The sequence below is a fragment of the Lonchura striata genome, chromosome 2, assembly GCF_050655825.1.
Source record: "Lonchura striata isolate lonStrDom1 chromosome 2, ASM5065582v1, whole genome shotgun sequence".
In the NCBI taxonomy this organism is placed as follows: domain Eukaryota; kingdom Metazoa; phylum Chordata; class Aves; order Passeriformes; family Estrildidae; genus Lonchura; species Lonchura striata.
This window is the reverse complement of record NC_140704.1, coordinates 7,501-28,779: the sequence shown is the minus strand read 5'-3', so window position 1 is coordinate 28,779 and position 21,279 is coordinate 7,501. Positions and strand designations below refer to the sequence as shown.

At 49.6% G+C, this 21,279-nt stretch overlaps 1 long non-coding RNA gene across 6 annotated transcripts; it reads left to right on the top strand.

Moving 5' to 3' along the window:
• The first annotated feature begins 3,907 nt into the window (after positions 1-3,907).
• LOC144246107 (uncharacterized) lies at positions 3,908-19,947 on the top strand. 6 transcript variants are annotated; one of them, XR_014950208.1, is made up of 6 exons: positions 3,908-9,917; positions 9,996-10,037; positions 10,144-13,648; positions 13,727-13,768; positions 13,856-14,935; positions 18,049-19,947. It is a non-coding gene; the product is annotated as an uncharacterized LOC144246107 (long non-coding RNA). The 6 variants fall into 6 exon arrangements; XR_014950209.1 differs by having other exon boundaries at positions 3,908-7,622; positions 8,633-9,917; positions 10,144-14,935; XR_014950207.1 differs by having other exon boundaries at positions 3,908-7,622; positions 7,990-9,917; positions 10,144-14,935.
• The last annotated feature ends 1,332 nt before the right edge of the window (positions 19,948-21,279 follow it).

Sequence of the window (21,279 nt, the reverse complement as noted above, 5' to 3'; positions counted from 1 at the left end):
TCAGGTGCCCACCCAGGGCCGGGGGACCCTGGGCATATTTCCCAGACTTTTCCCTGGAAAGAAAACTCACCAGTCCAGGTTCCTGATGTCAGTTTCTAGGGAACCATTGGAACTGTCAGGGCAGCGCAAGTTTGAGGCGGGGACAGATTTGTTCTGGGATGCATCCTTCGATGTTTGGAGTTTTTGGAGTGAGGCGCCAGCTCAGGGCCAGGGGCCCCTGGGCATATTTCCCAGCCTTTTCCCTGGAAAGAAAACTCACCAGTCCAGGTTCCTGATGTCAGTTTGTAGGGCTCCCTTGGGACTCTCAGGGCAGCGCAAGTTTGAGGTGGGGGCAGATGAAGTCTCGGAGATATCCTTTGATCTTCTTATTTTTGCAGTCAGGCGCCCAGCCGGGATCAGGGGACCTGTGCGCCAATTCCAGACTTTTTCCCTGGGAAAGAAAGCTCACCCGTCCAGGTTCCTGATGTCAGTTTGTAGGTCTGCCTTGGCACGGTACGGGCAGCACAAGTTTGAGGTGGGGACAGCTTCGGTGTGGGAGATATTCTTTGATGTTCCTATTTGTTGCAGTCAGACTCCCAGCCGGGGTCAGGGGACCTGAGCGCAAATTCCAGCCTTTTCCCTGGGAAAGGTAACATAGCAGTCCACGTTCCTGATGTCAGTTTCTAGGGAAGCATTGGGACTGTCAGGGCAGCGCAAGTTTGAGGTGGGGACAGCTTTGTTCTGGGATGCATCCTTTGATGTTTTGATTTTTAGCATTCAGGTGCCCACCCAGGGCCGGGGGCCCCTGGGCACATTTCCCAGACTTTTCCCTGGAAAGAAAACTCACCAGTCCAGGTTCCTGATGTCAGTTTGTAGGTCTCCCTTGGCACTGTACTGGCAGCACAAATTTGAGGTGGGGACAGCTTTGTTCTGGGATGCATCCTTCGATATTTGGAGTTTTTGGAGTGAGGGGCCAGCTCAGGGCCTGGGGCACCTGGGCACATTTCCCAGCCTTTTCCCTGGAAAGAAAACTCACCAGTCCAGGTTCCTGATGTCAGTTTGTAGGGCTCCCTTGGGACTCTCAGGGCAGCACAAGTTTGAGGTGGGGGCAGATGAAGTCTCTAAGATATCCTTTGATGTTCTTATATGTTACAGTCAGGCGCCTGCCCAAGGCCAGGGGGACCTTTGCTCTAATTCCAGCCCTTTTCCCTGAAAAGGAAACTCACCAGTCCAGGTTCCTGATGTCAGTTTGTAGGTCTCCCTTGGGACTCTCAGGGCAGCGCAAGTTTGAGGTGGGGACAGCTTTGTTCTGGGATGCATCCTTCAATGTTTGGAGTTTTTGGAGTGAGGCGCCAGCTCAGGGCCAGGGGCCCCTGGGCACATTTCCCAGCCTTTTCCCTGGAAAGAAAACTCACCAGTCCAGGTTCCTGATGTCAGTTTGTAGGGCTCCCTTGGCACTGTACTGGCAGCACAAGTTTGAGGTGGGGACAGCTTTGTTCTGGGATGCATCCTTCGATGTTTGAAGTTTTTGGAGTGAGGCGCTAGCTCAGGGCCAGGGGCCCCTGGGCACATTTCCCAGCCTTTTCCCTGGAAAGAAAACTCACCAGTCCAGGTTCCTGATGTCAGTTTGTAGGGCTCCCTTGGGACTGTCAGGGCGGCGCAAGTTTGAGGTGGGGGCAGATGAAGTCTCGGAGATATCCTTTGATGTTCTTATTTTTGCAGTCAGGCGCCCAGCCGGGGTCAGGGGACCTGTGCGCCAATTCCAGACTTTTTCCCTGGGAAAGAAAGCTCACCAGTGCAGGTTCCTGATGTCAGTTTGTAGGTCTCCCTTGGCACGGGACGGGCAGCACAAGTTTGAGGTGGGGACAACTTCGTTCTGGGAGATATTCTTTGATGTTCCTATTTGTTGCAGGCAGACTCCCACCCGGGGTCAGGGGACCTGAGCGCAAATTCCAGCCTTTTCCCTGGGAAAGGAAACATAGCAGTCCAGGTTCCTGATGTCAGTTTCTAGGGAAGCATTGGGACTGTCAGGGCAGCGCAAGTTTGAGGTGGGGGCAGATGAAGTCTCGGAGATATCCTTTGATGTTCTTATGAGTTGCAGTCAGGCGCCTGCCCAAGGCCAGGTGGACCTTTGCTCTAATTCCAGCCCTTTTCCCTGAAAAGGAAACTCACCAGTCCAGGTTCCTGATGTCAGTTTGTAGGGCTCCCTTGGGACTGTCAGGGCAGCACAAGTTTGAGGCCGGGACAGCTTTGTTCTGGGATGCATCCTTTGATGTTTGGAGGTTTTGGAGTGAGGTGCCAGCTCAGGGCCTGGGGCACCTGGGCACATTTCCCAGCCTTTTCCCTGGAAAGAAAACTCACCAGTCCAGGTTCCTGATGTCAGTTCGTAGGGCTCCCTTGGGACTCTCAGGGCAGCACAAGTTTGAGGTGGGGGCAGATGAAGTCTCGGGGATATCCTTTGATGTTCTTATGAGTTGCAGTCAGGCGCCTGCCCAAGGCCAGTGGGACCTTTGCTCTAATTCCAGCCCTTTTCCCTGAAAAGGAAACTCACAAGTCCAGGTTCCTGCTGTCTGTTTGTAGGGCTTCCTTGGGACTCTCAGGGCAGCGCAAGTTTGAGGTGGAGACAGCTTTGTTCTGGGATGCATCCTTCGATGTTTTGATTTTTTGCATTCAGGTGCCCACCCAGGGCCGGGGGCCCTTGGGCACATTTCCCAGCCTTTTCCCTGGAAAGAAAACTCACCAGTCCATGTTCCTAATGTCAGTTTGTAGGTCTCCCTTGGCACTGTACTGGCAACACAAGTTTGAGGTGGGGACAGCTTTGTTCTGGGATGCATCCTTCGATGTTGTGACTTTTTGCATTCAGGTGCCCACCCAGGGCCGGGGGCCCCTGGGCACATTTCCCAGACTTTTCCCTGGAAAGAAAACTCACCAGGCCAGGTTCCTGATGTCAGTTTGTAGGTCTCCCTTGGCACTGTACTGGCAGCACAAATTTGAGGTGGGGACAGCTTTGTTCTGGGATGCATCCTTCGATATTTGGAGTTTTTGGAGTGAGGGGCCAGCTCAGGGCCTGGGGCACCTGGGCACATTTCCCAGCCTTTTCCCTGGAAAGAAAACTCACCAGTCCAGGTTCCTGATGTCAGTTTGTAGGGCTCCCTTGGGACTCTCAGGGCAGTGCAAGTTTGAGGTGGGGGCAGATGAAGTCTCGGAGATATCCTTTGATGTTCTTATATGTTACAGTCAGGCGCCTGCCCAAGGCCAGGGGGACCTTTGCTCTAATTCCAGCCCTTTTCCCTGAAAAGGAAACTCACCAGTCCAGGTTCCTGATGTCAGTTTGTAGGTCTCCCTTGGGACTCTCAGGGCAGCGCAAGTTTGAGGTGGGGACAGCTTTGTTCTGGGATGCATCCTTCAATGTTTGGAGTTTTTGGAGTGAGGCGCCAGCTCAGGGCCAGGGGCCCCTGGGCACATTTCCCAGCCTTTTCCCTGGAAAGAAAACTCACCAGTCCAGGTTCCTGATGTCAGTTTGTAGGGCTCCCTTGGGACTGTCAGGGCGGCGCAAGTTTGAGGTGGGGGCAGATGAAGTCTCGGAGATATCCTTTGATGTTCTTATTTTTGCAGTCAGGCGCCCAGCCGGGGTCAGGGGACCTGTGCGCCAATTCCAGACTTTTTCCCTGGGAAAGAAAGCTCACCAGTGCAGGTTCCTGATGTCAGTTTGTAGGTCTCCCTTGGCACTGTAGTGGCAGCACAAATTTGAGGTGGGGACAGCTTTGTTCTGGGAGATATTCTTTGATGTTCCTATTTGTTGCAGTCAGCCTTCCACCCGGGGTCAGGGGGTCCTGTGCGCTAATTCCAGCCCTTTTCCCTGGAAAGAAAACTCACCAGTCCAGGTTCCTAATGTCAGTTTGTAGGGCTCCCTTGGGACTCTCAGGGCAGTGCAAGTTTGAGGTGGGGGCAGATGAAGTCTCGGAGATATCCTTTGATGTTCTTATTTTTGCAGTCAGGCGCCCACCCAGGGTCAGGGGACCTGTGCGCCAATTCCAGACTTTTTCCCTGGGAAAGAAAGCTCACCAGTCCAAGTTCCTGATGTCAGTTTGTAGGTCTCCCTTGGCACGGTACAGGCAGCACAAGTTTGAGGTGGGGACAACTTCGTTCTGGGATGCATTCTTTGATGATTTTAATTTTTGAAATAAGGTGCCAGCTCAGGCCCAGGGATCCCTGAGCACATACTCTGGCCCTTTTCCCTGGGAAAGAAAACTCACCAGTCCAGGTTCCTGATGTCAGTTTGTAGGGCTCCCTTGTGACTCTCGGAGCACTGCAAGTTAGAGGTGGGGACAGCTTTGTGCTGGGATGCATCCTTCAGTGTTTCGATGTTTTGAAGTCAGGTGCCAGCTCAGGGGCAGGGACCTCTGGGCACATACTCTGGCCCTTTACCCTGGGAAAGAATACTCAAAGTCCAGTTTCTTGATGTCGGTTTGTAGTGCTCCCATGGGACTATCAGGGCAGTGCAAGTCTGAGATGGGGACAACTTTGTTCTGGGATGCATCCTTCGATGATTGGAGTTTTTGTAGTTCTGTGCCAGCTCATGCCCAGGGATCCCTGAGCACATACTCCGGCCCTTTTCCCTAGGAAAGAAAACTCACCAGTCCAGGTTCCTAATGTCAGTTTGCAGGGCTCCCTTGGGACTGTCAGGGCAGCACAACTTTGAGGTTGGAGGAGATGGTGTCTGGGTGATATCCTTCCATATTCGTATTTGTTGCAGTCAGGCGCCTGCCCAAGGCCAGGGGGTCCAGTGCTGTAATTCCAGCTCTTTTTCCTGGGAAAGAAAACTCACCAGTTCCGGTTCCTGATGGCAGCTTGTAGTGCTCCCATGGGACTGTCAGGGCAGTGCAAGTTTGAGGTGGGGACAGCTGTGTTCTGGGATACATCCTTCGATGATTGGAGTTTTTGAAGTCACGTTCTTGCTCAGGGCCAGGAGCCCCTGGGCACATACTCCTGCCCTTTTCCCTTGGAAAGAAAACTCACCAGTCCAGGTTCCTGATGTCAGTTTTTAGGGCTCCATTGGGACTATCAGGGCAGTACAAGTTTGAGGTGGGGGCAGATGGGGTCTGGGAGATATTCTTCGATGGTCATATTTGTTGCAGTCAGCTGCCCACCCAGGGCCAGGGGGTCCTGAGTGCTAATTCCAGACTTTTAGCCTGGGAAAGAAAACTCACCAGTCCAGGTTCCTGATGTCAGTTTGCGAGTTGTGCTTGGGATGTTTAAGGTAAGCCGTGATTAACATCAGGGCAGCTTGGGTCCACAACACATCCTTCTGCATTCAGATTTTCAGTGGGCGGCCCTTCTTTCATGGCCCCTGGGTCTTGGACTCTGTCACTGGCCCTATTCTCTGTGAAACATGGCTCACCCTCTACACTTCCTGGTTTCAATTTTAAGGAGGTGCTTGTCTCTTCCGGGGCAGGCAGAATTCTTGGTGGGAGCAGTTTTGCTCCAGGATAAATCCTGTGCCATTCAGAACAAAATGATGTAGAATGTCACTTGCAGCCACAGACCTCGTGATCCAACCTCTGCCCTTTTTCCCTATAAAACCAACCTCACCCTCTCTGTGTGTTGATGTCTCTTCACTGGAGGTGTGCTGCTCTCCAAGGGCAGCAAGAATTCCTGGTGTTGGCAGCTGTGGTCTGTGAGAAATCATTCACTGTTTTCAATTTTGGTAGCACAATTCCTGTTTGGCCAGGGGAAAGATTGTTAATTATCTTGGCAATGAAAATCTGGCACCCCATTGTTTAAGGGTCTGGCAAAGGGCTGTGTAGGGGAGGGAACACCCCACAGGACCTTTCTTCACCTTCTCCCCCACTCTTAGGTGTAGCAGCTCCCCATGTGAGCAGCTGCTTTTAGTGCAGCTACCTGCGCACACCTGCACAGGGAGCTGCTAATCCAGAGGGGCTAACAGGGGTATCCCAAGCGTCCCTCCAGGAGCTACAGTCGGAACATCCAGCTGGGACCGGGGAGCAGCCGGACCCACCCGGGCACGGAGCATCCCTTTGAGAAAATGCAGAGGGCAGAGCCCTCTTGCCAAGGGGCAGCACCTGAGCAGGCCGGGTAGCATGTGGGGTTCCATAGGAGAGCTTTCAACTTTCCCCTTTTATTGTGTCAGTCCCTCCCTAGAACCCCAAAACCTTCCACAGCACTCCCAGAAAAAAGAGGGGTTATGGAGAGACAAGGGGTTTAAAGTATGGGAAAAAACTTCCTTTTCCATTATTTCTTGCTTTCAAATAATGAGGAAATGTACTTCCCCTGCAATTTTAATGGTCTCATTTGAAAGAGTCCCTGCCTTTTCTATGCTGTTAGGGGTGGTAATTGACAGGGAATCCCCATATTCCATTATTTTCCAGTTTAAATAGAGGGGGGAAAACCTTGACAATGTTGTTTATGGGTTTGAATTAAGAGTAACCCTTTTTGTTGTCCTAAGGCTTAAATTGAGGGGGAAGCCCAGCTATCTCTCTTTCTTAAGGGTTTGGATTGAGGGGAAAATCCCTCTGTCTTCATAACTGGAGAGATTTAAATTGAGGAAAGCCTCTCTTTTCCCAATATTCGAGGGGATTAAGTTAAAGGGCGGAAGCCATTTATTTGCCATGGTATCCATTTCAGTGGAGGCAACTTCCCCATTTCTTCATTTTAAGGGATTAATTTGAAGGAGGCTCTTCTAAGATGCTTTTTCAGCATTTAAACCTACTTTTCAGGGCACTTCTTTCTGTGCCCTAGGACTAAGTACCTCAGAGAAAGGCAAGCCTAGCACGTACTTAACCTTTATGTTGCCCAGGAGCCTATTGTTTTTCTTATTTTTATTTATAATGTAGTTAGTCCTAATTAGCAGCCCCAAGGAGAACTTAAACTGTTCATATAATTAGTATTTTTCTCCACCCTTAGTCTCAGGTTGAGTACTACTTAGTAGTCACTGAGGAATAATTATATAAGTTAACAGCAAATCACCCAACTTATCTAGATAAGCTGCCTAAAAACAAAGTTTTATTTCTTACCAGTTTTTTTGCCCTTTTGCTCCAAGCAGTTGTACAAAAAAGGAAGAGCTGTCATTTCCCTGAAGAGTTTTCTTCTATATCCAGCCCTTTCTTCTCCTTGAATTCAAGCCAGAGGAGCCAAATAGCCACAGCTCCTCTGATGGCTTTTATACACTGTGGGGTTTGCCCCCTCCCTTTTCCCAGGTGCCACGGGAACGAGAGGCGGGCCCAATCAGGGGTATATTAACCCCAGCCTTTCCCAAGGGGCTTCATTCCCTCAGTGGGATCAGCTGGGGTAAGAGCTCTCCTCTCATTCAGATGAAGAGGCTCCTTTAGCTTAGCTTGTTCTCTGCAGCTGCTTTTGGGCTTCTAATGCAACAGAGACTTTGAAGATACTGCAAAGAAAACAACGTTGAACACAGGGAGTATTTAAATTTACAGTTTGGGGTTGAGTATTCAGGGCTGGTAAGGTGCTTTTGTAATTTCTGATTTTTTTCTTCTTTTTTTAGGAGGAGGGCAACTTCCAGTAATTGCAGTTTGTGTCGAGCGCAACATTTTTCCAGCAGATTCATCACGACGCAGAAGGCATCCGCACTGTGTCAAAGATGATGTGTGAGACGGCGGCTTCAGGTGAGTTGAGGATTGTGACTAGGAGAGGGAGAGTAAGCAGGGTACCGAGTTAGGAGTTATCCCGGTGGGGGTTTGCAGGCAGTAGGGTGAGAAACGGTGCGTATCTGCAAGGCTTTTCACAAGCATAGCAGAGGCATCCACGTGTCATACGGCACACAAGCTCCTCCACCGAACTCACACAAATGCCATGTAGCTTTGCCTCTCTAACCCCCGTGCCACTCATCATAACAGCCATACCTTAGACTGAGGATGAGGCCGGAGACTTGAACACCCAGGCACACTCAGGAGAGGATAAGTAACTGACTTGCTGAGATTCGGCCCACATAGCACTAAACACAACCATTGATTTTCCCATTCTTTATTTTAGAAGACTAAGAGGCTAACAGGCTATCTCCTCTGAGCCAGACTCATTTCAGGTCCAACGTGGATTCACATCACCAGTCATCCAAAAGATAAGTTAGGGCCAGGGCCTGGAGATGGGAGCAGCGTCTTCCTTCTGCACCCGATGGGGATTTTCATCCCCTGATACGTGCAAGATAAGTGCAGGGCTAAAACCCACAGAGGGAATGGAAGAGAGGTGCCGGGTGGGACTCCCCAGGAGGGGTTTTTGAGACAATTTTGGAGATGGGGATGCCCAAGAAGCGTCTCCTAAGGCCACCTAAAGGGAAAGCGTCTGTTTTGATCTCAGTGCTGAGCTGCTCAGGGCAGAGCAGCGATGGCGTATGTCCTGTCACTCGTCTCTGGTGCACCCTATTATCTTTGCATCTCTCAGTCCTTTTTTCTCCTCCAGAGCTCTCTCTCCCTGTCCTGTGTCACGGGTGTCTGCACATATTTTTCCCGGAGCTGCTCTGCCCTGCTGCATAGCCTGTATTAGCACAAGTCCTGGGGACTTGAAATTTGTAATGCCGGGTGTAGTTGGGCTCTAGATTGTATCAGGAGTTTGCCATAACATGTTTGGTGATGCTAAGTTGTCCTGCAGCCGTTTGACACTAGTCCTAACTTCCTTTCAGATGCAGACAATTCAAATCTGTGGCAGAGGGCCCCAGTCCTGGGGGAGGGTGTTTCCATGAGCAGGTCAGTCATTGTTTGCATTTGTAGGGGAAGCCTAAATGGTGACTGTATTACAGCAGTGTTCTTTGCCTTTATTTTCAGGAGGTCCAGGCAGATAGCAGCAGTCAAGGCCAAGTGTGCCAGGTGAGCAGTGGACCAAAGCAGTTGTTTTTGCTCAGCTTTTACTTTTTGATTCAACTGTAAGCATCCATTCTTGTTTGTGTGCTTTAAGGAATCGACTCAGAGTATGCCAAGCCTTTTTGACCGACAGCCGATGGCCTGGATTTCCTGTGCTTGTGAGCCTGCTGGAAGTATTGCTGGACTCTGAGATGAAGCCTTGAAATTTTGTATTTCACGATGGCAGCCAGGTAGCCTTTGGCAATGGCTGAAGAGTTGCGGTGAGTCGCCGAGGTAGGGAGGGGGAGCCAAGGTCCTCTTAGGTTTCAGCAATGCCGAATCACTTTGTCTCTTCTTAACCCAGGCAGATCCTGCGATGACGGTGGCAGCCTCCGAGCCTGGCAAAAGTGAGCGGCCTGAGCATTCTTAGGAGAACGGTGAGTAGCGGGATTGCTGGGTTTTGTCCATTGTGCAGCTAAGATCATGCAGTGATGTTTGGTGTTCTCGATTGTAGCTGAGCACGGGACCACAGCCCGGTGACCATAGGACATTCCCTGCAGGCGAGGCAGCCTCCATTGGATTCTCATCCCCAGATGCCTGAGAGATAAGTATAGGGCTAAGGTCCACAGAGGGGATTAAAGTAGGGTGCTGGGAGGGCCTTTAGGATCAGCTTTGGGGGCAGGGATGCGCAAGAAGCGTCCCCTTAGGCCAGCTAAAGGAAAAGTGTCTGTTTTGACCACAGTGCTGAGGTGCTCAGGGCAGAACAGTTCCGGTGTGTGTCCTGTCAATTGTCTCTGGTGCACTGTGTGTTCTTTGGGTCTCTCGGTCCTTTCTTCTCCTCAAAAGCTTTCTGTCACTGTCCTGTGTCACGGGTGTCTGCATGTATTTGTCCCGCAGCTGCTCTGCCCTGCTGCGTAGCCTGTAATAGCACAAGTCCTAGGGACTTGAAATTTTTAATGCAGGATGTAGTTGGGCTCTAGATTTTATGGGGAGATAGACATAACATGTTTGGTGATGCTATGTTGTCCTGCAGCCATTTGACACTAGTCCTAACTTCCTTTCAGATGCTGACAACTGAAATCAGTGGCAGAGAGCCCCAGTCCTGGGTGTGGTTTTTCCTATGTGCAGGTCAGTCATTGTTTGCATTTGCAGGGGCAGCCTCAATGGTGACCGTGTTACAGCAGTGTTCTTTGCCTTTACTTTCAGGAGGTCCAGGCAGACAGCAGCAGTCAAGGCCAAGTGTGCCAGGTGAGCAGTGGACCAAAGCAGTTGTTTTTGCTCAGCTTTTACTTCTTGCTCAGCTTTTAGTTTTTGATTCAACTGTAAGCATCCATTCTTGTTTGTGTGCTTTAAGGAATCGACTCAGAGTATGCCAAGCCTTTTTGACCGACAGCCGATGGCCTGGATTTCCTGTGCTTGTGAGCCTGCTGGAAGTATTGCTGGACTCTGAGATGAAGCCTTGAAATTTTGTATTTCACGATGGCTGCCAGGTAGCCCTTGGCACTGGCTGAGGAGTTGCGGTGAGTCGCCGAGGTAGGGAGGGGGAGCCAAGGTCCTCTTAGGTTTCAGCAATGCCGAGTCACTTTGTCTCTTCTTAACCCAGGCAGACCCTGCGATGACGGTGGCAGACTCCGAGCCTGGCCAAAGTGAGCGGCCGGAGCATTCTTAGGAGAACGGTGAGTAGCGGGATTGCTGGGTTTTGTCCATTGTGCAGCTAAAGATCTTGCAGTGATGTTTGGTGTTCTCGATTGTAGCTGAGCACGGGACCACAGCCCGGTGACCATAGGACATTCCCTGCAGGCGAGGCAGCCTCCATTCACATGCGACATGGATCGTCATCCCCAGATGCCCAAGAGATAAGTATAGGGCTCAGACCCATAGAGGGATGAAAGAGGGTGTGCTGGGAGGATCTTTTGAATCAGCTTTGGGAGCGGGGATGTGCAAGAAGCGTCCCCTTAGGCCAGCTAAAGGAAAAGTGTCTGTTTTGACCACAGTGCTGAGGTGCTCAGGGCAGAGCAGTTCCGGTGTGTGTCCTGTCACTTGCCTCTGGTGCACTCTGTGATCTTTGGGTCTCTCAGTCCTTTCTTCTCCACAAAAGCTCTCTCTCCCTGTCCTGTGTCACGGGTGTCTGCACGTATTTTTCCCGGAGCTGATCTGCCCTGCTGCATAGCCTGTAATAGCGCAAGTCCTGGGGACTTGAAATTTGTAATGCTGGGTGCAGTTGGGCTCTAGATTGTATTAGGATATTGACATAACGTGTTTGGTTCTGCTAAGTTGTCTTGCAGCCATTTGACACTAGTGCTAACTTCCTTTCAGATGCAGACAGTCCAAATCAGTGGCAGAGGGCCCCAGTCTTGTGTGGAGATTTTCCCATGAGCAGGTCAGTCATTGTCTGCATTTGCAGGGGCAGCTTAAATGGTGACCGTGTTACAGCTGTGTTCTTTGCCTTTATTTTTAGGAGGTCCAGGCAGATAGCAGCAGTCAAGGCCAAGTGTGCCAGGTGAGCAGTGGACCAAAGCAGTTGTTCTTGCTAAGCTTTCCGTTTTTGGTGTGACTCTAAGCATCCATTCTTGTTTGTGTGCTTTAGGGAATCGACTCGGAGTATGCATAACTCTGTCACCAACCAGCTGATGGATCAGGTTTCATGCACTTTGGATCTCTCTGGAAGCATTACAGGACCCTGTGACGGAGCCTTCCAATCCTGCATTTCAAGGTCCCGTCTGAGCAGCCCTGAGGAATGGCTGCGGAGTTGCGGTGAGTCCGGGAGGTAGGGAGAGGGGTGTGAGAGTACAGTCATGTTTCAGCAATGTCATGTCGCCTTGTCTCCACTTAACCTAGGCGTACCCTGCAATGACGGCGTCGGAATCCAAGCACGTCTGAAGCGTGCAGGCCAAGAACCCGGGCATTCTGAGGAGAACGGTGAGTAGCAGAATTACAAGTTTTTGGCCGATGTGCTGTTCAGACCGTGCACTAATGTTTAGTTTTCTTTGTCTTGGCAGACCCAGAGGTGACAGCTGGAACTTAGCAGACAGGCAGATGGCCACCTTCTACACTCAAGAGGGATTTTCATCCGCAGCTGCGTACAAGATAAGTGGAGGGTTATGACCCACAGAGGGGATGAAAGAGGGGTGCTGGGTTGGGACTTTCTAGAAGGGGTTTTTGTGTCAGTTTTGGAGACACGGATGTGCAAGAAGCATCTCCTTAGGTCATCTAAAGGGAAAGTGTCTGTTTTGACCACAGTGCTGAGGTGCTCAGGGCAGAGCAGTTCCGGTGTGTGTCCTGTCACTTGCCTCTGGTGCACTCTGTGTTCTTTTGATCTCTCAGTCCTTTCTTCTCTTCAAAAGCTCTCTCTCCCTGTCCTGTGTCACGGGTGTCTGCACATATTTTTCCCGGAGCTGATCTGCCCTGCTGCATAGCCTGTAATAGCGCAAGTCCTGGGGACTTGAAATTTGTAATGCTGGGTGCAGTTGGGCTTTAGATTGTATTAGGATATTGACATAACATGTTTGGTTCTGCTAAGTTGTCTTGCAGCCGTTTGACTTTAGTCCTAACTTCCTTTCAGATGCAGACAATTCAAATCTGTGGAAGAGGGCCCCAGTCCTGGGGGAGGGTGTTTCCATGAGCAGGTCAGTCATTGTTTGCATTTGCAGGGGATGCTTAAATGGTGACTGTATTACAGCGGTGCTCTTTACCTTTATTTTTAGGAGGTCCAGGCAGACAGCAGCAGTCAAGGCCAAGTGTGCCAGGTGAGCAGTGGACCAAAGCAGTTGTTCTTGCTCAGCTTTTACTTTTTGATTCAACTGTAAGCATCCATTCTTGTTTGTGTGCTTTAGGGAATCCACTCAGAGTATGCCAAGCCTTTGTGACCGACAGCCGATGGCCTGGATTTCCTGTGCTTGTGAGCCCTCTGGAAGTATTTCAGGACTCTGAGATGAAGCCTTGAAATTTTGTATTTCACGATGGCATCCAGGGAGCCATTGGCAATGGCTGAGGAGTTGCGGTGAGTCGCCGAGGTAGGGAGGGGGAGCCAAGGTCCTCTTAGGTTTCAGCAATGCTGAGTCACTATGTCTCTTCTTAACCCAGGCAGACCCTGCGATGACGGTGGCAGCCTCCGAGCCTGGCCAAAGTGCACGGCCCGAGCATTCTTAGGAGAACGGTGAGTAGCAGGATTGCTGGGTTTTGTCCATTGTGCAGCTAAGATCATGCAGTGATGTTTGGTGTTCTCGATTGTAGCTGAGCACGGGACCACAGCCCGGTGACCATAGGACATTCCCTGCAGGCGAGGCAGCCTCCATTCACATGCGACATGGATCGTCATCCCCAGATGCCCAAGAGATAAGTATAGGGCTCAGACCCATAGAGGGATGAAAGAGGGTGTGCTGGGAGGATCTTTTGAATCAGCTTTGGGAGCGGGGATGTGCAAGAAGCGTCCCCTTAGGCCAGCTAAAGGAAAAGTGTCTGTTTTGACCACAGTGCTGAGGTGCTCAGGGCAGAGCAGTTCCGGTGTGTGTCCTGTCACTTGCCTCTGGTGCACTCTGTGATCTTTGGGTCTCTCAGTCCTTTCTTCTCCACAAAAGCTCTCTCTCCCTGTCCTGTGTCACGGGTGTCTGCACGTATTTTTCCCGGAGCTGATCTGCCCTGCTGCATAGCCTGTAATAGCGCAAGTCCTGGGGACTTGAAATTTGTAATGCTGGGTGCAGTTGGGCTCTAGATTGTATTAGGATATTGACATAACGTGTTTGGTTCTGCTAAGTTGTCTTGCAGCCATTTGACACTAGTGCTAACTTCCTTTCAGATGCAGACAGTCCAAATCAGTGGCAGAGGGCCCCAGTCTTGTGTGGAGATTTTCCCATGAGCAGGTCAGTCATTGTCTGCATTTGCAGGGGCAGCTTAAATGGTGACCGTGTTACAGCTGTGTTCTTTGCCTTTATTTTTAGGAGGTCCAGGCAGATAGCAGCAGTCAAGGCCAAGTGTGCCAGGTGAGCAGTGGACCAAAGCAGTTGTTCTTGCTAAGCTTTCCGTTTTTGGTGTGACTCTAAGCATCCATTCTTGTTTGTGTGCTTTAGGGAATCGACTCGGAGTATGCATAACTCTGTCACCAACCAGCTGATGGATCAGGTTTCATGCACTTTGGATCTCTCTGGAAGCATTACAGGACCCTGTGACGGAGCCTTCCAATCCTGCATTTCAAGGTCCCGTCTGAGCAGCCCTGAGGAATGGCTGCGGAGTTGCGGTGAGTCCGGGAGGTAGGGAGGGGGGTGTGAGAGTACAGTCATGTTTCAGCAATGTCATGTCGCCTTGTCTCCACTTAACCTAGGCGTACCCTGCAATGACGGCGTCGGAATCCAAGCACGTCTGAAGCGTGCAGGCCAAGAACCCGGGCATTCTGAGGAGAACGGTGAGTAGCAGAATTACAAGTTTTTGGCCGATGTGCTGTTCAGACCGTGCACTGATGTTTAGTTTTCTTTGTCTTGGCAGACCCAGAGGTGACAGCTGGAACTTAGCAGACAGGCAGATGGCCACCTTCTACACTCAAGAGGGATTTGCATCCGCAGCTGCGTACAAGATAAGTGGAGGGTTATGACCCACAGAGGGGATGAAAGAGGGGTGCTGGGTTGGGACTTTCTAGAAGGGGTTTTTGTGTCAATTTTGGAGACAGGGATGTGCAAGAAGCATCTCCTTAGGCCACCTAAAGGGAAAGTGTCTGTTTTGACCACAGTGCTGAGGTGCTCAGGGCAGAGCAGTTCCTGTGTGTGTCCTGTCACTTGTCTCTGGTGCACTCTGTGTTCTTTTGATCTCTCAGTCCTTTCTTCTCTTCAGAAGCTCTCTGTCCCTGTCTTGTGTCACGGGTGTCTGCACATATTTTTCCTGGAGCTGCTCTGCCCTGCTGCATAGCCTGTAATAGCACAAGTCCTGGGGACTTGAAATTGGTAATGCCGGGTGTAGTTGGGCTTTAGATTGTATCAGGAGTTTGCCATAACATGTTTGTAATTTGAGCAAAGGACCACAGCCCAGTACTCTCATGTTTCAGCAATGCCATGTTGTCTTGTCTCCACTTAACCTAGGTGTACCCTGCGATGATGGCATCAGAGTCCAAGCACGCTTGAAGTGTGCAGGCCAGGAACCCAGGCATTCTGAGGAGGATGGTGAGTAACAGATTTACCAGGTTTTAGCCGATGTGCTGCTAAGACCGTGCACTGATGTTTAGTTTTCTCTCTCTCGTCAGACCAAGAGGTGACAGCTGGAACTTAGCAGACCGGCCCATGGCCGTCTTCTGGACCCAACAGGCATTTGCTGCGTGCAAGATAAGTTGAGGGTTATGACCCACAGAGGGGATGGAAGTGGGTGCTGAGTTAGGACTTCCTAGAAGGGGTTTTTGCGTCAGTTTTGGATAAGAGGATGTCCAAGAAGTGTCTCCTTCAGCCACCTAAAGGGAAAGTGTCTGTTTTGACCACAATGCTGAGGTGCTCAGGGCAGAGCAGTTCCTGTGTGTGTCCTGTCACTTGTCTCTGGTGCACCCTATTATCTTTGCATCTCTCAGTCCTTTTTTCTCCTCAAAAGCTCTCCCTGTCCTGTGTCACGGGTGTCTGCACGTATTTTTCCTGGAGCTGCTCTGCCCTGTTGCATAGCCTGTAATAGCACAAGTCCTGGGGACTTGAAATTTGTAATGCAGGGTGTAGTTGGGCTCTAGATTGTATGGGGATATTCATATAACTTTTTGCTGCAGCTAAATTTTCCTGCAGCTGTTTGACACTAGTCTTAAGTTCCTTTCAGATGCTGACAGTTCAAATCTGCGGCAGAGGGCCCCAGTCCTGGGGGAGGGTGTTGCCATGAGCGGGTCAGTCATTGTTTGCATTTGCAGGGGAAGCCTAAATGGTGAATGTGTTACCACAGTGTTCTTTGCCTTTATTTTTAGGAGGTCCAGGCAGACGGCAGCAGTCAAGGCCAAGTGTGCCAGGTGAGCAGTGGACAGAAGGAGTTGTTCTGAATCAGGTCTCAATTTCTGGTGCAATTCTAAGCATCCATTCTTGGTTCCTTTGTTTTATTTTAGGCAGTCGTCTTGCAAGATGTCTTCGGTCCGGATGTCGAAGGCCAGGTGGGTTCAAGTGTAAGGTCTGGGTGTGTGTATTTTTCAGGTCAGGGGGATGTTGTTTTCACAGTTTCTCAGTGTGGGTTTTTTTTGCTTTGTGTTTTTGCAGGTGCTGTCGCTGCCCGAGCTGTGTGAAGGAACAGAGGCGAGCGGGTGAGTTGGCATTTAGGCACGGTGACTCACAGGTGACCGTTATGCAGCAGCATGTTTAAGTGTGTACCTTTTTGTTTTCCAGGTATCCTCCAGGCAGCCGGTGGAGTCCAACTGAGATTTCAGGTGAGCCGGGGCAGCGGTGTGTCAGAGTTTCGGGGATTTCTCTTTTTGTGTGCACTAGTTGAATTTTCCGTTTTGTCTTAGGTACCCTGAGGAGGAGCGTAGCTGAAGTTTGGAAACGGGAGCACCGAAGCTGATGCACAGAACGTCTTGCCATCCACATCCAACTGACATGGGATTCCATCCGGTCATCTTGCAAAAGCTAAGTGCTGGGGCCAGTAGGTGGGAGCTGGGGGGGAAAACCTTTACTAGCACAGGAGGCTATTTGATGTTAGCTCAGAGAAGAGGCCCATAGTGGGACGGGCCCCTCGGGAGCAAAGGGAGAGGGTTTCTCCTCAGCCCCCCCAGAGTCGTCGCCGGGCAGGGCAGTTCCGATCCCTATCCGCGTTCTCGTGACGTTCGCATCGGCGGCCTTCTTCGACTCTCGACGTCGTCGTGGATCTCTTCACCATAGGAGCACGCCTTCACGTCCGCAGCTATAGCCACGGTCACCCTGTAGTCATTTCTTCCTTCTCTAGGCCTACTGAGCTTCTTAGGCTTCCTCTTAAGTTCTTTGGCACTAACATCTTGAAAGGAGTTACACATCATCATCAAGTGCTATTGCCCTAGGGCTCTCTTTCCTTTGGCATCATCAGCCCATGGCTCATCTTGGCTTAGGAATCTTGGGTCCATAAGATGAAATTGCCAGGCAGTTTCCACTTGTGTCCGTGTCCCGTTGTCTGTGTCCGTGTCCCGTTGTCTGTGTCCGTGTCCCGTTGTCTGTGTCATAGGTCTTTGTTACATCTCCATGCTTTGGCAGCATCATTTTTTTGCCGTATCGGCCATATTTTGCTCACATACCTTTCCGGATATCAATTATTCCGGCATCTTTACATATTTACTTTTTTGGGACCGAAAGATGTACACGAGATGTTCTCATTCATCTTCATTCTCAGTTTTGGTAGCCTTTCTCTTGGACTTCCGTACAGAGCTTATTAGCCCCTCATCACCTGACCACAGTAGTTCTGTAGCATCTGCCTTCTCAAAGGATATAGGGCTTAAAAATTAGTCTTCTGGAGAATTGTATCAAGTCCTCACTTATCTCTTATCTCCGTCAGCTTATGTCGCGCCTACCTACATCGGCTTATATCGTACACGCGCATGTTACACCTACCTAGGTTGGCTTATGTTGTTTGCGCTTATACTGTATGTACCTAACGTTGGCTTATGTTGTTTGCGCTTATACTGTATGTACCTAACGTTGGCTTATGTTGTTTGCGCTTATACTGTATGTACCTAACGTTGGCTTATGTTGTTTGAGCTTATACTGTATGTACCTAACGTTGGCTTATGTTGTTTGAGCTTATACTGTATGTACCAACGTTGGCTTATGTTGTTTGAGCTTATACTGTATGTACCTACCTTGGCTTATGTTGTTTGCGCTTATACTGTATGTACCTAACGTTGGCTTATGTTGTTTGCGCTTATACTGTATGTACCTACCTTGGCTTATGTTGTTTGCGCTTATACTGTATGTACCTAACGTTGGCTTATGTTGTTTGAGCTTATACTGTATGTACCTACCTTGGCTTATGTTGTTTGCGCTTATACTGTATGTACCTAACGTTGGCTTATGTTGTTTGCGCTTATACTGTATGTACCTACCTTGGCTTATGTTGTTTGCGCTTATACTGTATGTACCTAAGGTTGGCTTATGTTGTATGCACCTCTGTTGTGCCAATTAGGATCGGAGCTGCCTTGCCCGGCCACGTAGTTACGCTTAGGTAGAGCAGTTATAAAACTTTGCCATTCATCTGTCCTCTACGGGGTTTCGGGTACAACAGCGATGGGCCCAGAGTCTGTGTAGCTCCTAGCTCTCAGATAGTCAGTCATTGACCGCCTCCCCTTGTCTCATAGGTCGCCGGGTGCCTACAGGATTTCCTGGAATCTACCATTCGACATCGAGGAGCTGCGGTCAGAAGATGCGTTTAAAGCATATTCTTCAGCGTATTCTTTCACGTAAGGGTGGCAGCCAGCCTGTCAGCAGAAGAACGTGTGAGAGTGCGATTGTCTGTGTCTGTCTGTAAGGGTTTGTGTGTACTTGTGTCTGCAGCTGTGTGTCTGCAGCAGTTATAACCTTGTGTGTATTGCCTTTCAGGTTTTTCCACTCATTTTTAAATTTAGAATAAAAAATCCCCAGCTGGGGGGTTTTTTTTTTTTCCCCCCGGCTGGGTTTTTTTTTCCTCGGTCCCGGCCGGTCAGCGAGGCGACGTTCATCGCCAAAGTTGGGGCGCCTACCGCCCCGGGACCGAGGTTTTCGTCAGGCAGGAGGAATTTTTGGGAGTCTCCCGGGAGCCACGTTCCCGAGGAGTGTCACCACCGAGCGTCGGTGGCCAGGGCTTAGCGGAGCGGTTGAGATGAGAGCGAGGGTGGGTTTGCGTGTAAGCCGAAGGAGTGCTGTGTGTGTGAAGCAGTCATAACCTTGTGCATATTGCCTTTCAGGTTTTTCCACTCATTTTTAAATTTAGAATAAAAAATCCCCAGCCGGGGGGTTTTTTTTTTTTCCCCCCGGCTGGGTTTTTTTTTCCTCGGTCCCGGCCGGTCAGCGAGGCGACGTTCATCGCCAAAGTTAGGGCGCCGACCGCCCCGGGACCGAGGTTTTCGTCAGGCAGGAGGAATTTTTGGGAGTCTCCCGGGAGCCACGTTCCCGAGGAGCGTCACCACCGAGCGTCGGCGGCCAGGGCTTAGCGGAGCGGTTGAGATGAGAGCGAGGGTGGGTTTGTGTGTAAGCCGAAGGAGTGCTGTGTGTGTGAAGCAGTCATAACCTTGTGCATATTGCCTTTCAGGTTTTTCCACTCATTTTTAAATTTAGAATAAAAAATCCCCAGCCGGGGGGTTTTTTTTTTTTCCCCCCGGCTGGGTTTTTTTTTCCTCGGTCCCGGCCGGTCAGCGAGGCGACGTTCATCGCCAAAGTTAGGGCGCCGACCGCCCCGGGACCGAGGTTTTCGTCAGGCAGGAGGAATTTTTGGGGGTCTCCCGGGAGCCACGTTCCCGAGGAGCGTCACGACCGAGCGTCGGCGGCCAGGGCTTAGCGGAGCGGTTGAGATGAGAGCGAGGGTGGGTTTGCGTGTAAGCCGAAGGAGTGCTGTGTGTGTGAAGCAGTCATAACCTTGTGCATATTGCCTTTCAGGTTTTTCCACTCATTTTTAAATTTAGAATAAAAAATCCCCAGCCGGGGGGTTTTTTTTTTTTTCCCCCCGGCTGGGTTTTTTTTTCCTCGGTCCCGGCCGGTCAGCGAGGCGACGTTCATCGCCAAAGTTAGGGCGCCGACCGCCCCGGGACCGAGGTTTTCGTCAGGCAGGAGGATTTTTTGGGAGTCTCCAGGGAACCACGTTCCCGAGGAGAGACGACGCCTCAGGGGTCAGAATGCAGTTGCAGCGAATGTGAGTTTGTGTGCAACAGGAAGGGGGCGTGCAGGTCGGCCGAGAGTTTCGTGCCGTTTTTGTTCCGGGCGTGTCATAACAATAAAAGCGTAAAGGGCTCGTCTGAAACGGTTATATTGTGTCAATATGTATTTGGCTTGTAGTACATTATATTGTTCTGTATCTGCAGTTGTTCCTGTCTTTTGATGTATTTTGCTGTATGTAAATTGGACTTGTACTTGTGTACCCAGGTACGATGTATTTTTAATTGTATTTGTATCTGTACTCACATTTGTATACTTTATTTCCCTGTGTATTGCTGAAGTTTAAATTAAAGGAATAAAGATTAATCAGCCCCAATAACAATTCCCCTTACCCTCTGCCCCGCCCACCATTCGTGTCCTGTCTTTCTTTGGTGTGGTCGCGTCATCATTTTAACCCTATTTCTCCCTCTGCCTCTTACTTTCCTCTTTAGTCTATTCCTCACTTTATCCTTCCACGTCTAACTCTTTCTCTGTCTCTGGCTGTGTTTCCTTTGTTTCAATTTCTAACACATCTCTATGTTTCTCTAACCCTGTCTATTTTTTTCTAGTCCTCTACATGTATTTCCCCATGTCTCTTTGTATGTCTCTTTCAATCTAGGTTTCACTGCATTTTCTTCTTCTTTTTTTTTTCTCTTTGTCACCCTTTGTCTTTCTTTCTCTTTGTCACCCTTTGTCTTTCTAACACTCGCTATCCTTTTCTTTGTCTCTAACACTTTTTTGTTTTCTGTCTAACTTTAACTCTTTTGTCTTTCTAACTCTCTATTTCTTTCCCTCTCGAACCCTACCTTTTGTTCCGTCTCTATTTCTTTTTTTCCTCGCCCATTTCCTTTTCTCTTTCATTTCAAGCGCTTCCTTTTCTGTTTGCGTTTCACTCTTTTTCTCTTTACTCTTTCTGATCTGACTTTTTTGGTTTTTCTTTTCTCTCTAACTCTTTCATTTTTCTTTCTCTGTCTCCTCCTCACTCTCTCCTCTTGTTCTCACTGTCTCTTCTTCTTATTCTACTCACTCTCTCCTCCTCACTCTCTCCTCTTGTTCTCACTGTCTCTTCTTATTCTACTCACTCTCTCCTCCTCACTCTCTCCTCTTGTTCTCACTGTCTCTTCTTCTTATTCTACTCACTCTCTCCTCCTCACTCTCTCTTCTTATTCTTCTCACTCTGACTCTCTCCTCCTCACTCTCTCCTCTTGTTCTCACTGTCTCTTCTTCTTATTCTACTCACTCTCTCCTCCTCACTCTCTCCTCTTCTTCTTCTCACTCTGACTCTCTCCTCCTCACTCTCTCCTCTTGTTCTCACTGTCTCTTCTTCTTATTCTACTCACTCTCTCCTCCTCACTCTCTCCTCTTCTTCTTCTCACTCTGACTCTCTCCTCCTCACTCTCTCCTCTTGTTCTCACTGTCTCTTCTTCTTCTTCTTCTCACTCTCTTCTTCTCACTCTCTCCTCTTCTCCTTCTCACTCTCTCCTCTTCTTCCTCTCTTTCTCTTCCTTTCTAAACTTAGAATAAAAAAGCAGCAGTAGAAATTTTCATGCTCCCAGGGAGTAAAAAAAAAAAAAAAACATTTAAAAGAGAAATTTTTACTCCCTGGGAGCATCAAAATTTCTACTGCTGCACCAGACTTTATATTTTTCTTCTTTTTATATATATACTATATAGTATATATACTGTATATACTATATATATAT